The sequence below is a fragment of the Lithobates pipiens genome, unplaced genomic scaffold, assembly GCF_037356315.1.
Source record: "Lithobates pipiens isolate NorthernLeopardFrog02 unplaced genomic scaffold, aLitPip1_a1.2 Scaffold_13, whole genome shotgun sequence".
NCBI classification, from domain to species: Eukaryota; Metazoa; Chordata; class Amphibia; order Anura; family Ranidae; genus Lithobates; species Lithobates pipiens.
This window is the reverse complement of record NW_027507718.1, coordinates 295,982,087-296,009,938: the sequence shown is the minus strand read 5'-3', so window position 1 is coordinate 296,009,938 and position 27,852 is coordinate 295,982,087. Positions and strand designations below refer to the sequence as shown.

General features: G+C 42.4%; 1 protein-coding gene across 2 annotated transcripts in view; it reads left to right on the top strand.

Annotated features, from left to right (window-relative positions):
- The first annotated feature begins 5,374 nt into the window (after window positions 1–5,374).
- SEC24D (SEC24 homolog D, COPII component) overlaps window positions 5,375–27,852 on the top strand; it is a 164,419-nt gene continuing 141,941 nt past the window's right edge. For both annotated transcript variants that reach the window (XM_077476816.1, XM_077476815.1), the window contains exon 1: window positions 5,375–5,521. The gene's annotated coding sequence lies outside the window, so the exon portion shown is untranslated. The remainder of the gene's footprint in view (window positions 5,522–27,852) is intronic.

Sequence of the window (27,852 nt, the reverse complement as noted above, 5' to 3'; positions counted from 1 at the left end):
CAAAATTGATGAAGAAAAATTACTAATTTGCAAACTTTTATTACAGAAATAAAGAAAAATTCATTTTTTTACAGAATTTTTATTTTTTACAGAATTTTTGGTCTTTTTTCTTTTATAGCGCAAAAAACAAAACAAACAAAAAACCCAGCGGTGATTAAATACCACCAAAAGAAAGCTCTATTTGTGTGAAAAAAGGATAAAGATTTCATATGGGTACAGTGTTGCATGACTGAGTAATTGTCATTCAAAGTGTGAGAGCACCGAAAGCTGAAAATTTGGTCTGGTTAGGAAGGGGGTTTAAGTGCCCAGTGAGTAAGTGGTTAAAGTGGTGTTCCATCCAAAAAAAAAAAAAAAAATAAAAGCCAGCAGCTACACGTACTGCAGCTGCTGGTTTTTAACAATAGGACACTTACCTGTCCTGGAGTCCAGCGATGTCAGCACCACAGTTGATGTTTCCATCAGTTGTCGGGTGCTGCTGCCACCATTGTGGGCAGGGCCGTCTTTAAGGCAGGGCAAAAGTGGCAGCTGCCCTGGGCCCTGTCATTGTTGTGGGGCCCAAAGCAGCTTCCTCATACTTGTCAACTATCCCAGTTTAAATTCCCTTGTCCTTTGAAGTTTTAGTCCTGTGCTGTGTCCCAATATCTCAGTGTGAAATGCTAGTACTAATGCAAGCCAGCTCTGCCCTACTGTTGTGTACAGATGACTCACCTGCAGACTCTGTGTTTACATGTAAATACTAGCATTCATATGTAAATAGCGCCAGCATTCATAAGTGAATGATTGTGGCCAGCGGCATTGATATGTAAATAAAGGCGGCATTCATATGTATATCCTGCCCCCCTGCCGTGAGGAGATGATGTGCTGTAACCTCTAGCAACCAATCAGTGAGCAGTATTACTGTACAGTAATCTCTAGCAACCAGTTAACCACTACAGCCCCGGACCAACAAACACCTTAAAGCGGTAGTAAACCCGCACATTTTATTTTTTTTTTTTTTTAAACCTGCAAAGCAAAAGGCATAATGAGCTAGTATGCACCGCATACTAGCTCATTATGAAATACTTACCTTAGAACGAGGCCCCGACATCTGGCCCGATCCACGCCGAGGGAGCTGACATGCTCCCTCTGCGTTTATTCCGGGTATCGCGGCTCCGGCGCTGTGAGTGGCCGGAGCCGCGATATCGTCACTCCCGCGCATGCGCACGGGAGATTTCAGTCCGGCCACTCGGCCGCTGCCGGATTTTGACGGCGAGAAACCCCTTGTCCGTACAGGTTTAGGAGATATTTTTTTTACCTACAGGTAAGCCTTATTATAGGCTTTCCTGTAGGTAAAAGTTAAAAATGTGGGTATACAACCACTTTAAGGACCAGAGGTCTTTTTCCAATTTCGCACTGCGCTGCTTTAACTGGTAATTGCGCAGTCATGCAATATTGCACCCAAACGAAATTTGCGTCCTTTTCTTCCCACAAATAGAGCTTTCTTTTGATGGTATTTGATTGCCTCTGCGATTTTTATTTTTTGCGATATAAATGGAAAAAGAGCAAAAATTTTGAAAAAAAAAGATATTTTCTTCTTTTTGTTATAAGAAAAATCGAATAAACTAAATTTTAGTCATACATTGAGGGCAAAATGTATTCAGCCACATGTCTTTAGTAAAAAAAATGTCAATAAGCGTATATTTTTTGGTTTGCGCAAAAGTTATAGCGTCTACAAACTAGAGTACATTTTCTGGAATTTACACAGCTTTTAATTTATGACTGCCTATCTCATTTCTTGAGGTGCTAAAATGGCAGGGCAGTACAAACCCCCCCCAAATGACCCCATTTTGGAAAGTAGACACCCCAAGGAAATTGCTGATGGGTATGTTGAGCCCATTGAATATTTATTTTTTTTGTCCTAAGGGATTGAATGACAAAAAAAAAAAAAAAAAATTTTTACAAAAAGTTGTCACTAAATGATATATTGCTCACACATGCCATGGTTATATGTGGAATTGCACCCCAAAATATATTCCGCTACTTCTCCCGAGTATGGGGATACCACATATGTGGGACTTTTTGGGAGTCTAGTCACACACGGCACCCCGAAAACCAATCACCACCTTCAGGATTTCTAAGGCCGCGTACACACGGGCGGACTGTCTGTCCAACTTAGTCCGCTGAAACACATTTCAGCGGACAGTCCGCTCGTGTGTGGGCTTCAGCGGACTTTTTCAGCGGACAGTCTGGCGGACTAAGTATTTCGGAATTTCCGTTATATTGTCCGTCCAACTTTGGTTTCAGCGGACAGTCCGCTCGTGAGTAGGCAAGTTGGACGGACTAAGTATGGCGCATGCTCAGAAAGGATTTACACGGCTGAAGGTTGCATTGCAGTGTATTGGACGTCGTATTTCTAGTCCCGTCGTACGTGCTGTACACGTCATCGCGCAAGCTTTCAGCGGACTGTCTGTTCATCGTGTGTGGTCAAGTCCGTTCATTCAAAAGTAGGACGGACTGTCTGTCGGATTGTCTGACGGACTTAGTTGGCCAGACAGTCTGCCCGTGTGTACACGGCTTAAGGGTGCAAATTTTTGATTTCACTCCTCACTACCTATCACAGTTCCGAAGGCCATAAAATGCCAAAATAGCACAAAACCCCCCCAAATGACCCCATTTTGGAAAGTAGACACCCCAAGCTATTTACTGAGAGGCATGTTGAGTCCATGGAATATTTTATATTTTGCCACAAGTTGCGGGAATATTACAAACTTTTTTTTTTTGCACAAAGTTGTCACTAAATGATATATTGCTCACACATGCTATGGGCATAAGTCAAATTACACCCCAAAATAAATTCTGCTGCTTCTCCCGAGTACGGGGATACCACATGTGGGGGACTTTTTGGGAGCCTAGCCACGCACGGGACCCCGAAAACCAAGCACTGCCTTCCGGATTTAAATATAAAATGCTACCAAAAAAACTGTTAGCGATCGCAGGGATCAGGCCTGACTCTGCGATCGCTGCAGTTATGTGTTTAGTGTTTTGTAAGTGACAGTGATCGATCGATACTGCACTTGGGTGGGCTGGGCAGAGGGGCAAAACGCAGGTGCTAGCAGGTATCTGGGCTGATCCCGCTAACAATGCGTTTTTTTGGAACCCTGAACTGCTGGGGACGCTAGTATAGATCTGATCAGATCAGATATTGATCTGTTCAGATTCTATACCACTATGGGAGGTGTATGCTTTGTGCGTGGGTGTTAGCGGTACTGGCACTAACCTAGCGCTGCCTGGGGCGACGCAGACCCTGACCCTAAAACCTAATTGATATCACCCGCCGGGTGATCAGGGGGTTAAACCTTTATTGGGTAATAAATGGTGGGTGCCCTGATGCTATAAAAAGCAAACTAACCAGTCACCCGTAACACTTATACGGTGATCAGTGGTGAAAGGGTTCACTAGGGGCAATCAGGGGTTCAAATTTTTATAAGGTAGTATATGGGGGTCCCTGGCGCTATATAAAAACCTGACGGGGAACCTAAATAACTAACTGGCTAACCAGCGTCACCAGTGACACTTATACTGTGATCGCTGGTGAAAGGGTTAACTAGGGGCAATCAGGGGGTTAAAACCATTATTGGGTAGTATATGGGGGTACCTAACGCTATAAAAACCTGGCGGTGAACCTAAAAAAATATTTAGCTACCTAACGACACTAGTGACACTAATGCAGCGATCAGAAAAACGATCGCTTAGTGACACTGGCAAAAGGGGGTGAAAGGGTTAACTAGGGGCAATCAGGGGGTTAAAACCATTATTGGGTAGTATATCAGGGTACCTAGCGCTATAAAAACCTGGCGGTGAACCTAAAAAAATAACTAGCTACCTAGCGACACTAGCGACACTAATGCAGCGATCAGAAAAATTATCGCTTAGTGACAGTGGCAAAAGGGGGTGAAAGGGTTAACTAGGGGCAATCAGGGGGTTAAATCGGGGGGGGGGGGGGGTTGTGTACCTATGTGTAGCTATGTGCCAGTGTAGTGTTTTGGTGCACTTACTTTTAGTCTTCTCCTCGTAGTCCGGTCAAAAAGACCGCCCCGAGGAGAATGACATCACTTCCTCCTTCCTGTGTAAACAATACACAGTGGGAGGAAGCTTGTCATTGGCCAGGAGCGATCCAGAGGGGGTGGCCAGAAACCAACCGCCATCCCCTCATCACGGATCGCTCCTGCAGCGAACCGGACCGCCGTATCCAGCGGGAGGGGGTCCGATCGGACCCCCCACCCGCTGGAAGGCAGGCACGTACATGTACGTGCTTGTGCCTGCCTGTGCCATTGTGATGACGTACAATGGCAATACGGCGGTCCTTAAGTGGTTAAGAAGCAGAAATCATTTGCTGTTACCTCTAGCAACTAATCAGTGAGCCGTAATGTGTGCTGTAATCTCCAGCAACCAGTCAGTAAGCAGTAGTTATATGCTGTAACCATAGGAAACCGATCGCAATTGCTGCCTGATTTAATCCAGTAAACTGATTTTAAGTCTAGTTGCTTTTATTTTATGTCTCAGAGCAGGTGGAGAGTGAAATTGCATTGGGGGGTCCACAAGAAATGTTTTGTCCGGGGTCCAATCAATATTAAAGAGGGCTCTGATTGTGGGTAAGGGTAAGGGTACCCGGCAGTGTAGCTTCACGTCAGGAACCCTACTGCGCATGCGCAAGGCCCCGCTCCTCTCTCCTGTCCCGGCGATGATGTCACGGGCCATGGCAAGGACTCCTGGAAGTGTGAACAGGATAATTGTCAAAGACCAATTGTGGTAATGGAGGGGCAGAGGAGACAGATGGGCAGACGTTCCACTTTTGGAACTGCGCTTTAAGTCGCACATATGAATGGTATGCATTGGGAAACATGGGATGCGACTTGTTATGCGACTCAAAATCACAGGACAAGTTGCACAAGTGTGAGTGGGGCCTTATATTGGCTTCTGAAATTGACAAATACAGCAATTTAGACATTGGATGAAAGGTTTAACACCAGGAAACACTTTTTGAAAGATAAAAAGTGAATTTTATATACAACTATATGGATCAGACCAGAATGAGGGACACATAAGGAGGGCAGATGGACATTGTCCCAAATCAGGGACAGTCCCTTGAAATGAAGGACAGTTGGGAGCTGTGCCAGCCTTGGAGTGCAGGCACAGCACTTTATCGGCTTCCTGGAGTTCAGCTTTAAGTGTGACTCCTATTCCCAATCACTGAGCTCCTGTAGCCAGAGGTAGGTAGTAGGTCGGTCACCATCCTCCCTATCCCCCGAGCTCCTCACGCAGAGCACAGGACCTCTTCTAGGTTAGGACTGAGTGGTGACGTGGAGCGCGCTCTCGATCCTGTGTGTGAGGAAAAGATGACGGGCGCGCCCCCGGCGGGGACGCGCGTGTGCTTTAGCTTTTGCTGTCTGACGTGGCAGAGCTCGCTCCTCTCCGCTTGCAACTGCCTGCGCCGCCGGCTCCGGTACAACTTCCATAGAAGTAGACCGGGGAGTTCAGGAAGGTGAGTGTCCGTACAGGTGACCCCAACACACACACCTGGGGGGTCTGGGAGAATGGGGGAGGGGGGGAGCAGACGTGTCACTAGGAGAACATGGGATGACAGCTCAGATCACTGATGGGACACATGTGTGTTCTATACATGACATCTGTACATGGATGACACATGTTTATGTAGAGGACATCACAGACCTATAGGGCTTATTCTACATCATCCATCGCCATACACGGGACAAGCCATTTCACACACAACTGCGCCGCTATACCATCGCATCTATGAGTTATCCAAAAGACGCGTACTGTGTCACTGATCGATTCCAGGCAAAACCGATCAATTTCATCCACATTTTTCTCATCGAAAAACCCAATTGTAGGAAAGCAGGTGATTTGATGGCATTATTTAGGCTAGGTTCACATCTATGCAGGTTGATGTGTTTTTCCGGAGCGTTCTTGAACCCGCGTTTTTGATGCGTTTTTCAGTTGTTTTTTTTTGCCAATAGGAAAGTATGACATGACTGTTTATGGAGTGCCACTTTGATGCCACTTTACACTCTCTGGCACTTAAGTAGCATCAAAGTCACATCAACGTAGTGCAGGAACCTTTGTGTCCAAAGTAACATGTTAGGGTTATGGGCAAAGGTTAGGGTTAGCAGGAATTATTAGGATTAGTATTATAACCCTAACAATAACCGCTAACCCTAATATTTACCCTCACTTTATTTCTAACCCTTAACCCAAACCCTAACATTTAACCCTAACTGTCTCTAACTCTAACATTTACCCTAGCCTTTAACCCTAACATGTAACCCTAACTACCTCTAACCCTAACATTTAATCCTAACTATCTACAACCCTAACATTTAACCCTAACCCTTAACCCTAACATGTAATCCTAACTCTATCTCTAACCCTAACATTTAACCCTAGCCCTTACCCTTACCCTAATATTTATCCCTAACCCTTACCCTAACATTTATCCATAACCCTAGCTCGTAACCCTATCCCCTAAACCTAACATTTATCCCTAACTCTAGCCCTTAACCCTAACATGTATCTCTAACCCTAGCCCTTAAACCTAACATTTAACCCTAGCCCTTAAGCTTAACATGTATCCCTAACCCTAGCCCTTAACCCTAACATGTATCTCTAACCCTAGCCCTTAACCCTAACATGTATCTCTAACCCTAGCCCTTAACCCTAACATGTATCTCTAACCCTAGCCCTTAACCCTAACATGTATCTCTAACCCTAGCCCTTAACCCTAACATGTATCTCTAACCCTAGCCCTTAACCCTAACATGTATCTCTAACCCTAGCCCTTAACCCTAACATTTATCTCTAACCCTAGCCCTTAACCCTAACATGTATCTCTAACCCTTAACCCTAACATGTATCTCTAACCCTAGCCCTTAACCCTAACATGTATCTCTAACCCTAGCCCTTAACCCTAACATGTATCTCTAACCCTAGCCCTTAACCCTAACATGTATCTCTAACCCTAGCCCTTAACCCTAACATGTATCTCTAACCCTAGCCCTTAACCCTAACATTTATCTCTAACCCTAGCCCTTAACCCTAACATGTATCTCTAACCCTTAACCCTAACATGTATCTCTAACCCTAGCCCTTAACCCTAACATTTATCTCTAACCCTAGCCCTTAACCCTAACATGTATCTCTAACCCTAGCCCTTAACCCTAACATGTATCTCTAACCCTAGCCCTTAACCCTAACATGTATCTCTAACCCTAGCCCTTAAGCCTAAAATGTATGCCTAACCCTAGTCTTAACCCTAACATGTATCTCTAACTCTAGCTCTTAACCCTAACATGTATTCCTAACCCTAGCCCTTAACCCTATTCTTTAACCCTAACATTTGACCCTAGCCCTTAACCCTTACATTTAACCCTAACTATCTTCAACCCTAACATTTAACCCTAACCCGAACATTTAACCCTAACTATCTTTAACCCTAACCCTAACATGCAACTTTGGACACATAAAAGGTTCCTGCACTACTTTGATGCGACTTTGATGCTACTTGAGTGCCAAAGAGTGTAAAGTTGCATTAGAGTGGCATCAAAGTCATATTACATGAACAGAACTGTCATACTGTTGGCAAAAAAAACCTGCAAAATGCAAAACGCATAAAAAACGCAACACTTGCATTTTTGGTGCTGGTGAGTTGAAACACGCAAAACACAATCTACTGCAAAAATGCATCGGCTCAAACCGCGCAGATGTGGCCTAGATCTATAGGAAACCATGTTAAATGGACTGTAGTGGGTTTCTTCAAAACGCACTACAAAATGCATAGTTGTGAACCAAGCGTACGTGTTTGGCGCATGAAACAATCTTTTTAGGTCTTTTTAGGTCTCCCAATCATATTTCCAATCACTTATTGACAATACGATTGTATAGAAAATGGTTCCGTGTATGGCCACCATTTCTGAAGACGGGTTACAGGACGTTTATTATGGCTGAGCATGTGATGAGAAGACAGTCCCTGCAGACGGATTTTGCAAAAGTGTCCGGCATGCGTTCTAAAAGTGGCGCTAAATTCATGTACCTGTCTGGAACTACATGAATTTGATGCATGCTGTGCGACTTTTAGCACGCATGCTGGACACTTTTGCCAAACCTGACTCTCTACGCCAAAAGAAAGGCGGTTTTAACTACTTTCAGAAAATACTTTGTATGACTTTCTTACTTTCGTTTACTTTCGCAAGATGCCAACTGTCAGTGTTTTATTTTGATTTTGGCGCTGGAGGGTAGAAGTGGAGAAAGTCAGATGTATCTGTGGCTCACGAGTCGCTGTCAGAACCAGAACTATCGCAGATGTTTTTTTGAATTAGGCGCAAAGCATTACCAAGAGCAATTGGTGTCAGAAAAGTAGCGCAGCAGCTGGAGCTTTATTATATTCCCCCCAATGGTATTACTATACAGTTTTGAAGTTTTGCAGTATTATTGTCTAAGTGTTTCTATATTTGTTTTTATATTTTTACATTGTTTGCAATGCCAAAACTTTTTATTTATTTATTTATTTAGTTTTTTGTTTTTAAAAGAGCGAGGATTGGTTAGAACCCCTGGCAGGTTTTTATTGCCAAATGAAAAATGTGATTTGGATTTATACAGTGCCACCTTTGGCTGCACACCCTTCTATACTGATTGTGGATGACAGTGTAGGACAGGATGTGGAATGTTTGTTTTTTATCGCTACCGGGTCACCATTGTCACTGGCATTGAAAGTTATGGGAAAATTCCAAATATTGGCCTTGTCACCAGAAGAGGAACGGAGGGGACATCTTCCACTGCAGGCACACGTTCTGGGGACAGCCAAGGACCCTTTCAGAGGAGCAGTGTCTATTCTGGTCAGTAAGGGATCCATGAACACAATACACACTAAATCACAGCAGGACAGAATGGATGTCACTTTTGAAACTTTCACATCCAATCAGGTTTTTCCTTCAGCCTGAATCCAGACCCATATTAAGCTTATAGGGAGGTGCGATACGCACTTGCATCCATTTACATCCTCCATTCAGATGCCAAACAAAACATTGAAAAAGATACAAACTTTTTCATATTTTTTTTGTTTTTGTTTGTTCTTTTAGACATAGATGGACTTGGGGGTAATAGATGTAAAGGAGGGAATAGGATGTAAAGGAGGGAATAGGATGTAAAGGAGGGAATAGGATGTAAAGGAGGGAATAGGATGTAAAGGAGGGAATAGGATGTAAAGGAGGGAATAGGATGTAAAGGAGGGAATAGGATGTAAAGGGGGGTAATGGATGTAAAGGAGGGAATAGGATGTAAAGGAGGGAATAGGATGTAAAGGAGGGAATAGGATGTAAAGGAGGGAATAGGATGTAAAAGGGGTAATGGATGTAAAGGAGGGAATAGGATGTAAAGGAGGGAATAGGATGTAAAGGAGGGAATAGGATGTAAAGGAGGTAATAGATCTAAAGGCACACGTGTCCATTGACATCATCTGCCCATAGGCCTAAGGCTTCACACATGCGGCCATTAAAAAAAAACACATACATGCATATCCCACTTTTAAGTACACAATGGGACCAGAGCATGTATGTAAAATGAAAACGTACTTAAAGTGAAGTAATCCCCTTTTTTTACTTCTCAATGCATGTACTGTACTGCACTGCATTAGTAATTTTCAGGCATAACTGATTACCTAGGCAAGCTGGCCGACCCCAAAAATCGGATAAATGGGGAGCAGTGCCATGTCAAGTTGACCAAGATTTCCCATAGATGCCAATGTCAAAAACCGGGAGCAGTGCCATGTCAAGCTGACCAAGATTTTCCATAGACGCCAATCTGTCCGTACTCACGACAGACAACCTCCAGGCATTTTTCTGACACTTTTTGTTCGAACCCCCAAACATTATGTACACTATATTGCCAAAAGTATTGGGGCACCTGCCTTTACACTCACATGAACTGTAATGGCAGTCTTAGTCCGTAGGTTCTATATTGAGTTGGCCCACCCTTTGCAGCTATAACAGCTTCAACTCCTCTGGGAAGGCTGTATACAAGGTTTAGGAGTGTGTCTGTGGGAATGTTTGGCCATTCTTCCAGAAGTGCATTTGTGAGGTCAGGCACTGATGTGGATGAGAAGGCCTGGCTTGCAGTCTTCACACCAATTTATCCCAAAGATGTTCTATCGGGGTGGGGGCCGGGCCCACTCATGTCTTCATGGACCTTGCTTTGTGCACTGGTCGAAATCATCTGGTGGAGGGGGGATTATGGTATGGGGTTGTTTTTCAGGAGTTTGGCTCCGCTCCTTAGTTCCAGTGGAGGGAACTCTTAAGACGTCAGCATACCAAGACATTTTGGACAATTTCACACTCTTAACTTTGTGAGAACAGTTTGGAGATGACCCCTTCCTGTTCCAACATGACTGTACACCAGTGCACAAACAAGGTCCCACAAAGTTGGGAGCATGAAATTGTCCAAAATGTCTTGGTATGCGGACGCCATAAGAATTCTCTTCCAGCACCTAGCTAGCCTCTAGGATTGTTTTTACAAGAGAGCCGACCACCGGCTCTAAAAAAAACCAGTACCAGGATGATGTCTGCAGCTGCAAGCATCATCCCGCTATTACCACTTGAAGTCTAGCAACGTTTCGATGGTCGGCAAGTGGTTATATATGGGTCTGATGATAGCAGATTCTTTTTAAACATGCACTGCATTCAGATTTGTTATACAAATTTAGGATTGGGGAAAAAATCGATTTGAATCTTGAATCCAGTTGAGAAGTCAAATCGATTCAAATTTTCAACAAATCGATTTCTTTTTTTCACCAGGACCAGCGCTGGCACCACGCCGGTCCTGAGGAGCTGTATACAGGAGTTTTTAGGCGAGGCCATGGCTTCGGCCTGATCCGCGAGGCCAGACTCCGCGGACTAGGCAGAAGCCGAAGGCTCCTCAGGACCACCGCAGGGTCCATAAAAAAAAAAAAAAAACAACACTTTTAAAAATAAAATAAAAAAATCGCAGATTTTTTGGGGAGAAAATCACCCAGCTGTACACAGAATCCAAAAATCCACTAATGTATATGTATGTATACGTGTTTGTAAGCAGATTACTGAAATCGAAACAAAGTGTAAAAATAAGCATTATGTACACATGTGCGTCTTTGCGCATTTAAATGCATCTTTACACAAGTATTTTATGATAGTTACTCAAGAACTTTTCTCATAAAAAAAAAACACAAAATAACATCAGTAAAATGTTTAGGACCTTGGCAGATCTAATATAATAAGAACGCCAGTGTGAAAGGGCCTTGAGGAGGCTTCCCTCATATTGGAGAGATTTCCTTCCACTTCCTCTGTGTCTATAGCACAGAAGGTGAAGGCAAATCACTTTAAAGGGACATGGGTGGCAAAAAAAAATGTCTGACAGGGGTTTCAGCACTTCCATTATTTATCCAAAATTAAAAAAAAATTGTTTTGGCTTTTACAGCCCCATTCAGGCCCAGTGTAATGTGTTGTTACAAGTGCAACACATGGCATTGTTTACCTTTAAAAAAAAAAAACTTTATTCACAAAATGACATTCTACTCATCACTAGTCCCATTGCAATGTTGTGTAGTGTGTTCAAAAACACAACCTGTCCTCTTTTTTAATTGCTCACCAACACAACATGTTAGAGTGAATGGAAACAACATAATGCAGTTTACCTTGTCTATGCATTGGGAGTGCGTAGGGCAATGCTTGGGCCCTTAGATATACTTTATTTAATGAGCAGGGCTCTCTGATTCCTAATGTATTAAACTGTATTGTAACTGTACTATTTGCCCTTATATTGTAAAGTGCTGTGTAATCATTGGCGCTATATAAATCCAGTATAATAATAATAATTAGTTACAATTTTAGGCTTATTAAAGTGTGTGTAGATTTATAAGCATTTCTTTTGCTTTGGGTAGAATAGGAAAGGGTTAAAACTCTTGTCCTTTTATTTTTTGTCTGTGCTACTACTGGAAAAAGTTCCCTTCACTTACTGTTCCAGAGACACAACAGGAAGTTTGAGGAAATCTCCCAATGTGAGGAATATCCCCTCTTAGGTCTTGTTTACACCTTGTGTTGCCTACTGAAGAGCTATCGCTATTAGAATACTCTTCAGAGAGCATTTGACAGAGCAGATTTTAAAACATAAAAAAAAAATTACATAAAAAGGCTCCTTAAAATACTTAAAAAAAAAAAAAAATGTATACTTACCAGAAATGGCTGTTGCTAGGCAGTCCTCCTAATCTGCCACTTCCTTCTCCGCGGAGCTGTTCCTTCTCTTCACCCCTTGCGTTGGCTCCTGGGAAAAGGGGGGCGCTCTCTTCTGAGACCTGTGTGACAGTCGCCGCCACGACTCGCGCATTCGCAGTAGACCCGTTTCCCTTTGTTAGGATGGCGGCGCTAGCACCCAATCCAATGGACAGATCGGCCTGGGGAGGGGGGGGGGGTGATATCGCAGGCTCTCTGGACAGGTAAGTGTCCTTATTAAAAGTCAGCAGCTACAGTGTTTGTAGCTGCTGACTTAAAAAAAAAAAATGACGGCTGGAACACCGCTTTAAATACCGAAGCAATGTGCTGGATCACATTCAGTGGACAGTACTGCTGCGGCATATGCACACCCTCTCTGCTACCTTTGCAGCTAAAAGGAAAAGCGTTTGGGGGCAGTAAAAATGTGGCTGAATCACACCTCTTTCCTGAATTGAAAGTGTAAACAAGGCTGTCCCCAGAAGTTTTCCCTGGCCTTCTTTCTCTGCAATAGTGTTCACCTCTACAAAGAGAGGGGTGAATCTCTGCAATGGGAACATAAATTGGTATTGGCTACTTCAGACACATTCCACTGATCCATCCGGTATGTCAAGGATAAACAAATAAAATTATATATCTATATATATTATAAAATATATAAAAATAAAAAATATAAACTCCCTTGAAGCATGTTGCAAGAAAAAAAATAACCGTTGATGTGCCAGAAATATAATGTGCTCCTACCTTCTTCTTTAACATGGCTCTGAATTCCAAAGCATGTGGTGTCAGCCCTGCCTACTTCATTTCTGATTAATAAGAAAGAACACAGACCTCTCCTCATCTCCAGACTCCTTCCTCATCTCTATAACCCCTACTTATTCACAAGCAGAGAGCACAGGAAGTATTTGGCTGACAAGATTTCTGGCAGGTTCAACAGGTATTTTTTTAACTTGTTGCACGTATATAACATAACACTTTCTATGGTATAGTTTAAGTAGAACTTTTAGTTTTGGATAGAGTGCAGAGGGATTAGAACACTTGCCAATTTTTATTGCTGTCTGTGAGCCTGTCAGGGAGATTCACCCTCTCTATCTGTCCTGTTTACTATTATCATTAAAAGTGATTTTGGGTTGTGCCCAGAAAAATAATATTGGGAAATCTTCTAATGGGGACACTAGTTCTGGCGACCTATGGATCCTCAAGGGATTCCCTTAATTTGCAGGGATTTCGTCTGGCTTCCTGTTTTGGCTATGGGACACGAAGTGAAGGGACATCTCTGAAATGGGTAAAAAATAAACCAACAGGGGTTATAACCTTCCTTACTCTATCCAAAATGACAAAACAATATACAGTGCACCTGGAAAGTATTCACAGCGCTTCACTTTTTCCACATTTTGTTATTTTACAGCCTTGTTCCAAAATGGATTAAATTCATTATTTTCCTCAAAATTCCACAAACAATACTCCATAATGACAACATTAAAGAAGTTTGTTTGAAATCTTTTCAAATGTATTAAAAATAAATAAAATAAATAACAATAAAAGAAAAAAGAAAATTATATGTATACAAGTATTCACAGCCTTTGGCACAAATTACAGCCTCAAGACTTTTTGAGTAGCTTGGCACACCTATTTTTTTGCTGTTGCTCTCATTCTTCTTTGCAGGATCTCTCCATCAGGTTGGATGGGGAGCGTCAGTGCACAGCCATTTTCAGATCTCTCCAGAGTTGTTCAATTGGGTTCAAGTCTGGTCTCTGGCTGGGCTACTCAAGGACATTCACAGAGTTGTCCCCTAGCCACTCCTTTGTTACCTTGGCTATGTGCTTAGGGTCGTTGTCCTGCTGGAAGATGAACCTTCACCCCAGTCTGAGGTCCAGAGCGCTCTGAAGTAGGTTTTCATCAAGGATGTCTCTGTACATTGCTGCATGTATCCTTCCCTCGATCCTGATTAGTCTCCCAGTTCCTGCTGCTGAAAAGCATCCCACAGCATGATGCTGCCACCACCATGCTTTACTGTAGGGATGGTATCGGCCAGGTGATGAGTGGTGCTGGTTTCCTCCAGATTTGATGCTTGCCATTTAGTCCAAAGAATTCAATCTTCATTTCATCAAATCAGAGAATTTTGTTTCTCATGGTCTGAGAGGCTCTTCAGGTGCCTTTTGGCAAACTCCAGATGGGCTGTCGTGTGCTTTTTAATGAGAAGTGGCTTCTGTCTGGCCACTCTATCATATAGGTCTGGTTGGTTGAGTGCTGAAGAGATGGTTGTTCTTCTGGAAGGTTCTTCTCTCTCCACAGAGAAACGCTGGAGCTCTGTCAGAGTGACCATCGGATTCTTGGTCATCTCCCTGACTAAGGCCTTTCTCCCTGATAAGCTCAGTTTGGCCAAAAAGCCCACTCTAGGAAGAGTCCTGGTGGTTCCAATCTTCTTCCATTTATGGATCTATGCCTCATTACAATCCTGTCTTGGAGGTCTACAAACAATTCCTTGGACTTCATGGCTTGGTTTGTGCTCTGACATGCACTGTTACCTGTGGGACCTTATATATACAGGTGTGTGCCTTTCCAAATCATGTCCAGTCCACTGAATTTACCACAGGTGGACTCCAATCAAGTTGTAGAAACATCCTTAGATGATTAGTGGAAACAGGATGCATTGAGCTCAATTGTTAGTGTCATGGCAAAGGCTGTGAATACTTATGACTTATGTAGATGTGATTTTTTTGCTTCTTTATATTTAAGAAATTTGCAAAGATTTTAAACAAACTTCTTTCACGTTTTCATTATGTGATATTGTTTGTAGAATTTTGAGGAAAATAATGAATGTAATCAACTTTGGAATAAGGCTGTATGATAATAAAATGTGGAAAAAGTGGAGTGCTGTGAATACTTTCTGGATGCACTGTAGTTCTACTTTAACAGACCAATAGGGGGCAAATAAGAGAACTTTTAGGCTTTATATACATTTTAACTCTTTGCCACTGTCTCCCGTCGCCTTTTTAAGGGGTTTTGAAAGACAGGAGGCAGAGTTCATCATCAGATGACCTCTATAATTGGCTGTCACAACGATCGCATGATTGGGTGCCTTTCCCACCGGGGACCAGAAGCTGTCCATGTCAGCTCGGCCAATGAGTGAGCTCCTAGCACAGAACATCGGTGCATCAAGGATGCATATGTGCAGCACATGGGTGTTAAGGTTCACCCATCCTGGAGCTGCACATATATGTTAGGTAATTGACAAGAAGTTAAAAACCTGTGGTGATAAAAATAATGAAACTGCCACTGCAAACTTATAGCTAGATGTTAGTCACATTCAGCTGGACATTTTGTCAGTGATCCATGAAGTCCTCAACAGAATAAGTGGAGTTGAATGTTACTAACTACTACTACTACTACTACTACTACTACTACTACTACCAGTTGTCATCCTGATCCAGATTCTTCTTGCACAATTTTATTGAAAATGTTTGCTAATATGTTTCAAAACTGACTTTGAAGAATGCCTATTTCTGTAAAAAATATGAAATAGTTAATCGAACAATGGCAGTATTGTATTAATACTTCTTTGGTTATAATAGGCAAGGTGAGCGATAATAAGGGAGTAAGCTAGGTGGCATCGTTGGTTAGAAAGGGACATGTATTGGAGGTTAAGATTAGAGGTCGACCGATATGGGTTTTTCTCTGGCCGATGCCGATGCCGATATTTAGAAATCATGGCGGCCGATAGCCGATATACGATGCCGATTTTTTTGGGCCGATATGTTAGGCCGATTTTATTTTATTTATTTATTTATTTTTAATCCCCCTTGATCTAACACACCTTTCCCACTGGGGCGTTTTAAGGCGCTTTTGGGCTAAAAATAGCGCCTGTAAAGTGCCTGTAAAATGGCTCCCCTGCAGTCTGTGTGAAAGACAGAGTGCTTTCACACTGAGGCGATGCGCTGGCAGGATCTTTAAAAAAAGTCCTGCAAGCAGCACGTTTGGAGTGGTGTATACCGCTCCTCCACCACTCCTGCCCATTGATATGAATGGGCACCACTGCCGAAGCGCATGCAATGAGATTTGGCAGCGGTGCTTCATGGGCGCATTTAACCTCTTCCTTGGCCGCTAGCTGGGTTATATGTGCCCCACTAGCAGCCAAATAGCACCGCTAAAATGATGGTAAAGAGCCGCTAAAACTTGCGTTTTACCATCAACGCCTGCCCGCTCCAGTGTGAAAGCGGCCTTCATACGTGATACAGAAAATTTCTTACACTTAAACATTTATTAAACAAAACAAACCTCCAATCAGTTTACTTGTATGTATGATTTAGATAAAAAAATATATATATATATATATATATATATATATATATATATATATATATATATTAAATAAAAACAGGTAGTCAAAACTTTTGGACCAAAAAAAAAAAATGGGCTAACTTTACTGTTTTTATTTTATTTTTATTTTTTAAATGGTGTATTTTTTTCCCAAAAAAATGCATTTGAAAGACCTCTGTGCAAATGCCGTGTGACATAAAATATTGCAACAACCGCTATTTTATTCCCTAGGATCTCTGCTAAAAAAATATATATCATTTTTGGGGGGGTCTAAGTGATTTTCTGGCAGAAAATACAGGATTTTTTACTTGTAAGCAACAAGTGTCAGAAAAGATTTAGTCTTTAAATGGTTAAACTGAGAACTTCTACACAGAGATGACTTCATTCATTCAAGTGTAAACATTGTATCTTTCTGTTCTTTTCTTGGCAGTCTGCCCAGAGTGGAGGAAAGGGTTGCTATGACGACTCAGGCAACTTTGAAATGACTTCTGTATAGAAGTCAGTCTAAGTCCCACTGTAGTTCTAAATCGGCTTTTTATCAGCACAAATCGGCCGATGCCGATTATTTAAAAAACGGCAAATATCGGCCGATATATCGGCCGGCCAATGTATCGGCCGACCTCTAGTTAAGATAACAGGATTTTGGCATATTTCACCTCTTAACACAGAGCTTGACAAATCCCAGGCGCTAGGTCACCATGGCGACTGGAAAATGCACCCTGGAGCCTGGCCTACATTGCAGCAGTGGCCTGGAACTGGTCTCCCCATGTGCTAAAGGTACTGCTGTCTGTGTCACCATTGGGGTACCATCTGATTTTTATTTCTAGTGATCACACAGGAAGGGAAGAAGAACCCGCAATAGAAACTTACAAACTGCAATAAAAGCCAGCACTCCAAATGAAGTCCAGATGAGAAAGTCCCATACCAGAACAAACGCCAACATTTTAGGAGCACGTTGGCCCTCTTTATTAAGATGACAGAAAGAACAGTTCATGGTGCTCCCAAAAAATTGGTGTATATTCAGGGATAGGACTTCAGTAAAACATTTTCATCTGGACTTCACTGGAGTACTAACTTTTTCTGCGGTTTGTAATCTTTTACGGTATCTCAGCAAAACCGCGTGTTATTTCTCATTCTGTGTGGTATGGTATTTTTTATTTTGCGCATTAGAAATTTAACAGAGGGTAAAGCCCTTCCTTATTAAATAATAGTTTCTTACCTGAATGTCCACATTGTACACCGGACTGCGCACAAACAGCTCAGTGTACAGTTTCAGCATGATGTCATCTCGGCGCTCCAGAAACAGAGTGGAGGTGAGTGTAGTTCAGCTGTATAGTGGTGTAAACCTTAACATACAGTTGTGCTCATAAATTTACATACCCTGGCAGAATTTATGATTTCTTGGGCATTTTTCAGTGAATATGAATGATAACACAAAAACTTTTCTTTCACTCATGGTTAGTGTTTGGCTGAAGCCATTTATTACCAATCAACTGTGTTTACTCTTTTTAAATCATAATGACAACAGAAACTACCCAAATAACCCTGATCAAAAGTTCAAAAATGCCCCACTTCTTAAAGAAGAAGTAAACCCTGATTTGATTACTTTCTCTTTGTTTCCCTGCAAAAGAAAAGCACAATGGGCTACTATGCATCGCATCGTAGCCCATTATGTGCCACTTACCTGGCACAGGAGCCTGCAATGTCCCCTATCTCCTCGCCAGCTGGAAGCATCCATCTTCCTTCCGGGATCAGGGACTCCGGCTCTGTGACTGACTGGAGATGCGTGACCTCACTCTCACGTATGCGCGCGGAAGCCGCCAGTCATGGCATGTCCTTTAATGAAAATGGCACACCGTGACCCTTCTAAAGTATGAATACATCAGCGCATGCGCAGAAGGAATCCTCGCACTGGGAATTGTAAATATCTCCTAAACCATGTAGGTTTAGGAGATATTCACAGCACCTACAGGTAAGCCTTAAATCTAGGCTTACCTGTAGGTGAAAGTGTGTTGTAAGGGTTTACAACCACTTTAATACTGTTTAATGCCCCCTTTAACATCAATGACAGCTTGAAGTCTTTTGTGGTATCTGTGGCTGAGGCTCTTTATCTTCTCAGATGGTAAAGCTGCCCATTCCTTTTTGCAAAAAGTCTCCAGTTCCTTTAAATTCTTGGGCTGTCTTGCATGAATGGCACATTTGAGATCTCCCCAGAGTGGCTCGATGATATTGAGGTCAGTAGACTGAGATGGCCACTCCAGAACCTTCACTTTATTCTGCTGTAGCCAATGACATGTCGACTTGACCTTGTGTTTTGGATCATTGTCATGTTGGAATGTCTAAGTACATCCCATGTGCAGCTTCCTGGCTGATGATTGCAAATGTTCCTCCAGTATTTTTTTGATAACATACTGCATTCATCTTGCCATCAATTTTGACCAGATTCCTGTGCGTTTGTTGCTCACACATCCCCAAAACATTAGCGAACCACCTCTATACCTTTTATCACAGGCCTTGTTTACTCTCCAAATGAATCTTTTTTTGGTTGTGAACAAAAAGCTCAATTTTAGTCTCATCACTCCAAACGACTTTGTGCCAGAGGCTTGTCTCTACGCTGTTTGGTGTATTGTAAGTGGGATACTTTGTGGCATTTGCGTAGTAATGGATTTCTTCTGGCGACTCGACCATGCAGCCCATCTTTCTTCAAGTGTCTCCTTATTGTGCAACTTTAAACAGCCACACCACATGTTTTCAGAGAGTCCTGTATTTCACCTGAAGTTATTTGTGGGTTTTTCTTTTCATCCCGAACAATTTTCCTGGCAGTTGTGGCTGAAATTTTAGTTGGTCTACCTGACCGTGGTTTGGTTTCAAACTTTCAACAGAACCACTGATTTTCCGCTTCTTGATTAGAGTTTGAACACTGCAGATTGGCATTCTCAATTCCTTGGATATCTTTATATTCCTTTCCTGTTTTATACAGTTCAGCTACCTTTTCCTGCAGATCCTTTGACAATTCTTTTGCTTTCCACATGACTCAGAATCCAGAAACGTCAGTGCAGCACTAGATGAAAGTTGCAAGGGTCTGTCAGGAGTCCAGAAACTCATTGATCCTTTATACACACACACTAATTAGAAGCAAACAGATCACAGGTGAGGATGGTTACCTTTAATAGCCATTCAAACCCTTTTGGCTGGGTTCACACTGCTGCGGGGGGAGATCCGGATGTGATTCGCACCGCAAATCACATCCGATCTCCGTAGAGATGCGAGTATAGCCATACAGATAGTATGGCTGAATTCGCATGGCTCCCGCGGCAAACTCGCACGGGACCCTTTTTTTGGTCCGCAACAGAATCGGATCGCATGGGGGTTCACACCATGCGATCCGATTCCTGTGCGAGTCGGCAGATCGCACTGCGATATGCGGACGGATCTGGGGGTGTCATTAACATATCATTGACACTCCCAGCCGTCCGCATAGGGCAGTGTGAACTGCCGGCGGGAGTAATGCGATGCGGGAAAACGCCGCGGATTCGCGGCGTTCCCGCATCGCAGCGGTGTGAACCCGGCCTTTGTGTTAACTTGTGTGCATATTATCAAGCCAAAATCACCAGGGTATGTAAACTTTTGATCAGAGTAATTTGGGTAGTTTCTGTTGCCATTACGATTTAAAAAGAGTAAACACAGTTGATTGAGTTGATTGATAATAAATAGCTTCAGCCAAACACTAACCATGAGTGAAAGAAAAGGTTTTGTGTTATTCATATTCTCTGGAAATGGCCAAGAAATCATAAATTCTGACAGGGTATGTAAACTTATGAACACAACTGTATACCTAGTGAAGTGACTGGCCTCAGGTGATACACAGAGATGAAACAAATCCTCCTATATAGGTTGTACCTGTTTATCTGCAGCCTTCTCTTTATAGCAGATCAGCGTAGAGAGCTCTTAGCCCTTGTACACACGGTCAGAGAATCTATCGGAATGAGTCTTATCGGACCGTGTTGTCAGATAATCCGACTGTGTGTGGTATGCATCGGACTGATTCCATCCGAATCTCTGTCTGACCCAATTTTCCAACATGTTGGAAAGATTTCCCGACCAACTGGGCCGGACGGACCTAATTCGATCATGTGTAGAGCATTTTCATCGGACCACGTGCCACGCATGCTCAGATCAAATTCCTACATCAAAGCTATTGGCTACTAGCCTGAATGTAGTCCCATCGTAACGAAATTACGTCATCACGTTCTGAAAGATCGGATTTTTCGCCAACTTGGCCCGACCGTGTGTATGCAACAGTTTCGGATACAATCCGTCGGACTAAATCCGACGGGCAAAATCCGACGGATTTGGTTGGCAAAATCTCCGACCGTGTGTACAGGGGCTTAGAGCTGATTGGAAGGGAGGGACACACATCCTTCACAAAGCACTCAGGAACTTGCCACCATTTTTCTCTTGGTGTCAGGAAAACTTGTCCGAAGTGATTCATGCTGATAGCAGTGGAATGAAGCAGCAGACAGAAATTATACATAGTGCTCTTAATTGAGACCAGTACACACTATAGAGGGATATGCTGTGTTCATATTTCATGTCTGAAGTTTACAACCACTTTAAAGTATAATTAAAGACAAAACTTTTTCAGGGTTTTGGATAGAGGGGAAAGTGATTAGAACATGTCTTTTTTTCTATTTCTATTTCGGTGCCTCTGTTGGGGAGATTCACCCTTTCTATTTTTCCTGTTTACAATTATCATTGAAAGTGAAAGTTAAAGAAAACCACAAGTTTTTGGTTGTTTCCAGAAAAGTAAGGGAAAATCTTCCAATGGGGGCACTAGTTCTGGTGATCTGGAGATCCCCAAGAAATTCCATAATTTGCAGGGATTTCCTCTAATGTCCTGTTTGGCTATGGGACAGGAAGTGAAGGGAAATCTCTGCAATGGGACACAGATGGTGAAACAAAATCTGACCGGGGTTAAATTCCTCCCTTGCTCTATGCAAATTTAATAAAAAACTTTTTCTTATAGTTCTACTTTAACTTAATGGCCCTGTTGGAGAAATTGTGCTCACTTCCTGTTCCGTGAGCATAAAGGACATGTGGTGAGAAATTACCCTGAGTAGACCTAGACAACAATAACAATTTAAAAGATCTAGCCTTTACTTTGCATTGCAAATTAAATTAAAAACCTCAGGTGTCTGTTTATGAAACAAATCACTAGATGAATGTTGCAATCATTTGCCCAGAGGTCACAGATTCTGATCATATATTGCAGAGATATGCAATTGGCAGACCTCTAGTTGTTTCAAAACTACAAGTCCCATCATGCCTCTGCCTCTGGGTGTCATGCTTGTGGCTGTCAGAGCCTTGCTATGCCTCATGGGACTTGTAGTTCTGCAATAGCTGGAGGTCCGCTAATTGCATATCCCTGGTATATTGCATTCTTCAGTAATTTTCCATGTTTGTCAGCTCCATCTTGTGGCCATGATGCAGTGTTTTCCTGATTGAGGTATTTTCGGATAGACAGGTATATTGAGAAAATGTACAAGTCTGAATTGTCTCTAAGAGCCAACTTTCCTCTCCCTATTGTCTTGCTGGCTGGACCAATGAGGAAGAGATGTCTGTTAGTGAAAGCAGGTACTTTGGGGATTCTACCACTGACGAGGTGTCCCTAGCACCAGGATCACCAGTATGGACTTAGCCTGTTTTAATAAGACACATTTTTAAAAAACGTTTGAAGTCAGTGAGTCATAGAGACAAATGCTGTGTCAGCTTTTATCTTACAGAAAGGAGATAGACTAGTGCATAATACTCTGGGCTGCCAGGTAGGTCATTGTACTCTGAGAGGTGGGTCCAAAAGTGTCCTAGATAGCACGTGGCTGTTTACAGAAGAATTTAGTTTTACTTTAACCTCTTGCCAACCTGCTCACAGTAGATGTACACCTAATGTGCGACACAGCAAGGCACCACAACGTACCCACTCATTTGGTGTACTTCCTGGTTTGGCGCATGCCCCTTGCTGACCCGTGATTGGACACAGCATAAGTTTGTCAGCAGATTTCAGCCAATGATTTATGGCTGAAACCTTCTGATTGGCTGTGGCCAATCACATCACAGAGTTCTGTGTTGACAAACGCACAGAACTCTATGCACAGACATCGATCTGTCTGTGTCTTCTTCCTGAAATCAACTCTTGGACCCCATTCACACCTGAGCGTTTTGTAGCTTGAAGCCTGAAGCTACAAAACGCTGGAGGGGAAAAAATCCATTATTCTCAATGGAGATGGTTCACATCTCCACTCCAAGTCGCCTGAAGCCCTACGCCTGAAGCTCAAACAAGTTCCGGACCCTTTTTTGTCGCGCGAATCGGGCTGATTTGGGCATTTTTCTTCTTTTAACATTGGTGACCTTTTGCCCTGCACAAATTCGCGACAAAACGCGGCAAAAAACGCCGCGAATCGCGGTAAAAAACGCAGCGAATCCCGGTAAAAAACACTGGAAATCGCGGTAAAAAACACCGCAAAAAACGCTTGAAAAGCTACGCTCAGGTGTGAATGCAGCCTAAGTTCAGAGGAAAAAAACTGACAGATCTGTTGGTAAAAGCAGCACACATTCACACATTACCCTTGTTAGGCACACAGTTAACCCCTTGATTGCCCCTTGATGGTAACCCCTTCCCAGCCAGTGCTATTAGTACAGTGTACAATGTACAGTATTATCACTGATCCCTGTATCAGTGTCACTAGTGGCGTCAGTGAGTCAGTTAGCATCCCTCCCTGTCAGTATCAGTTAGTGCTAGATTGCTCACCACACTACCACAGTTCCACTATAAGTGGCTGATCTCTGCCATTACCAGTATCATGTCTGTATGGACATGTCTGTATATACCTTGATCACAGACAGAGTTTTACTAGTGTCCCCAAATATGTAGATTGGTTTTTACCAAAGACATGTAGCAGAATATCTTTTGGCCTAAATATATGAAGAAATTTCAATTTATTGGCTATGTTTTAAATCAGAAAGTAGAAAAGTAGAAATTATTTTTTATTTTATTTTTTTGTATTTTTTTCATCTATATAATACAAACCCAGTGATGAACAAATGCCACTAAAAGAAAGCTCTATTTGTGTGAAAATGATATAAATTAAATTTGCGTACAATGTTGCATGACTGTGCAATTACCAGTTAAAGTAGCACAGTGCTGAAAAAAAAAATGAAGGGGGTAAAATCTTTTGGAGGTCGAGTGGTTGAAGCGGAACAAGAGGCTTAATACTCATACTCTTCATTGGATGGCGGGGGATGATGTCACTCCTGTGCATGCGTGGGAGCTAGTCATCCCAGCACTGGTGCTGGAGAAGACAGCAAGAAAGCAGGTAGGAGCACTTTATTGCAGACGAAACATGCATGTCTCTTCTGCAATAAAAGCCTACCTGTTTACTGTTTCTTACAGCAGAACTTCAGTTCCACTTTAACTAAAACACTAGAGATGCTACTTAACCACTTGCCAACCACGCACTGTAGTTTTACTGCTACAGTGTGGGATGGCTGCATGGAATCCCAGGATTTTGCATTTCCAGGTAGGGAGCACGTGACTGCCCCCTGACTCCAGCATGTGCCAATAACTGATTCCTGGCCAATGATTTATGGCCGGGACTCACCGATGGTTGGAGCGAGTGACATCTACGACTCCATGGCCTCTGGCCCTGAATGGGTAAAGAAGGTAAAGAAAAATAGACATTTCATGACATTTAAAAAAATGTTTTGAAAATGTTATTCTTTGTCTGATATACTAATCTTATGGTTTAATAGGTTTAAGTCACTGAAGAAGAAGCATGCAGCTGATGAAGTCAGAGCATAAACAGAGCCTTGCAAAAGTATTCACCCCCTTGGCTTTTTACCTATTTTGTTACATTACAGCCTTTAGTTCAATGTTTTTTTAATCTGAATTATATGTGATGGATCAGAACACAATAGTCTAAGTTGGTGAAGTAAAATTAGAAAAATATATATATAAAACTATTTTTCAGAAAAAAAAAAAAGATAATTGGCATGTGCATATATATTCACCCCCTTTGTTATGAAGCCCATAAAAAGCTCTGGTGCAACCAATTACCTGCAGAAGTCACATAGTTAGTGAAATGATGTCCACATGTGTGCAATCTAAGTGTCACATGATCTGTCATTACATATACACACTTTTTTGAAAGGCCCCAGAGGCTGCAACATCTAAGCAAGAAGCACGACTAACCAAACACTGCCATGAAGACCAAGGAACTCTCCAAACAAGTAAGGGACAATGTTGTTGAGAAATACAAGTCAGGGTTAGGTTATAAAAAAAAATATCAAAATCTTTGATGATCCCTAGGAGCACCATCCAATCTATCATAACCAAATGGAAAGAACTTGGCACAACAGCAAACCCGCCAAGAGACGATCGCACACCAAAATGGAGCGGGCAAGGAGGGCATTAATCATAGCGGCGGCACAAGGTAATCCTGGAGGAGCTTCAGAGTTCCACAGCAGAGACTTGAGTATCTGTGCATTGGATGACAATAAGCCGTACGCTCCATAGAGTTGGGCTTTATGGCAAAGTGGCCAGAAGAAACCAATTACTTTCAGCAAAAAACAAAATGGCACATTTTGAGTTTGCGAAAAGGCATGTGGGAGACTCCCAAAATGTATGGAGGAAAGTGCTCTGGTCTGATGAGACTAAAATGTAACATTTTGGCCATCAAAAAAAACCGCTATGGCGCAAACCCAACACATCACATCACCCAAAGGACACCATCCCCACAGTGAAACATGGTGGTGGCAACATCATGCTGTGGGAATGTTTTTCAGCAGTCGGGACTGAGAAACTGGTCAGAGTTGAGGGAAAGATGGATGATGCAAAATACAGGGATATTCTTGAGCAAAACCTGTACCACTCTGTGTGTGATTTGAGGCTAGGATGAAGGTTCACCTTCCAGCAGGACAATGACCCCAAACACACTGCTAAAGCAACACTTGAGTGGTTTAAGGGGAAACAAGTACATGTGTTGGAATGGCCTAGTCAAAGCCCAAACCTCAATCCAATAGAAAATCTGTGGTCAGACTTAAAGATTGCTGTTCACAAGCGCAAACCATCCAACTTAAAGGAGCTGGAGCAGTTTTGCAAGGAGGAATGGGCAAAAATCCCAGTGGTAAGATGTGGCAAGCTCATAGAGACTTATCCAAAGTGACTTGGAGCTGTGATAGCCACAAAAGGTGGCTCTACAAAGTATTGACTTGGGGGGGGGGGGGGGGGGGGTGAATAGTTATGCACATTGACTTTTTCTGTTATTTTGTCCTATTTGTTTGCTTCACAATAAAATAAAATAAAAATCTTCAAAGTTGTGGGCATGTTCTGTAAATGAAATGATGCGAATCCTCAAACAATCCATGTTAATTCCAGGTTGTGAGGCAACAAAACACGAAAAATGCCAAGGGGGTGAATAGGCTCTGTACAAATTAGATCTCGGCAGGAAGAAGCTTCTCTCCTTGGAAGTGCTGTTGTAGAAAGTTTACATGCACTGTCAGCACATCAATATCTCATATTTATGTATCATTCCAGATTAAATCAGTTATGGTTTTATTAACTGTCACCAAACATTATCAAAAGTGAATCTCCTCAACCTGTTAATTTCTATAAACTGCCCTGTTTTTAATATGGGAACATATACAAGAAGGTGTTTGTAACGTCACCATATGATTCTCAGGTTGTGAGGTTGTGCTGATGACTTTTTTGCTTGTAGATTGTGTCCGTCAATGGCACATAATTGTGAAGTGGAAGGAAAATGAAAAGTGGTTTTCAAAATTTTTAATAAGCAGATATGTGAAACGTGTGGCATGCAATACTTTGTAGAACACCTTTTGCTGCAATTACAGCTGCAAGTGTTTTTGGGCTTGTCTCTACCAGCTTTGCACATCTAGAGAGTGACTTTTTCCCATTCTTTGCAAAATAGCTCAAGCTCTGTCAGATTGGATAAAGAGCGTCTGTGAACAGCAATGTTCAAGTCTTGCCACAGATTCTCAATTGGATTTAGGTCTGGACTTTGACTGGGCCATTCTAATACATGAATATGCTTTAATCTAAACCATTCCATTGTAGCTCTGTTTGTATGTTTAGAGTTGTTGTCCTGCTGAAACGTGAACCTCTGCCCCAGTCTCAGGTCTTTTGCAGACTTTAACAGGTTTTCTTCTAAGCTTGCCCTGTATTTGGCTCCATCCATCTTCCCATCAACTCTGACCAGCTTTACTGTTCCTGCTGAAGAAAAGAATTCCCACAACATGATGCTGCCTCTACCATCCTTCATGGGGGGGGGGGGTTTTCAGGGAGATGTGCGGTGTTCGTTTTCTGCCACACAGAGTTTTGCTTTTAGGACAAAGAGTTCACTTTTGGTCTGACCAGAGCACCTTCTTCCACATGTTTGCTGAGTCCCCCCCCCCCCCCCCCCCCACCATGGCTTTGCAAACTGCAAACGGGACATCTTATTGGCTTTCTTTCAACTATGGCTTTCTTCTTCTCTCTTCCATAAAGGCCAGATTTGTGGAGTGCACGACTAATAGTTGTCCTAGGGATGGATTCTCCTACCTGAGCTGCAGCTCCTCCAGAGTTACCATGGGCCTCTTGGCTGCTTTTCTGATGAATGATCTCCTTGCCCAGCCTGTTTGTTTAGGTGGACGGCCATGTCTTGGTAAGTTTGCAGTTGTATCATACTCTTTCCATTTTTGGATGATGGATTGAACAGTCAACCGTGGGATGTCCAAAGCTTGGTATATTTTTTTTATAATCTAACCTTACTTAAAACTTCTCCACAACTTTATCCCTGACCTGTCTGATGTGTTCCTTGGCCTTCATGATGCTATTTGTTCGCTAAGGTTCTCTAACAAACATCTGAGGGCTTCGAAGAACAGCTGTAATAATACAGAGATTAAATTACAATCAGGTGGACTTTATTTACTAATTAGATGACTTTTGAAGGCAATTGGTTCCACTAGATTTTAGTCAGGGGTATCAGAGTAAAGGGGGCTGAATACAAATGTGCACCACACTTTTCAGATATTTATTTGTAAAAAAAAATTGAAAACCATTCATCATTTTCCTTCCACTTCACAATGATGTGCCACTTTGTGTTGGTCTATCACATAAAAGGCTAATAAAATACATTTACGTTTTTGGTTGTAACATGACAAAATGCGTAAAGTTTCAAGGGGTATGAATACTTTT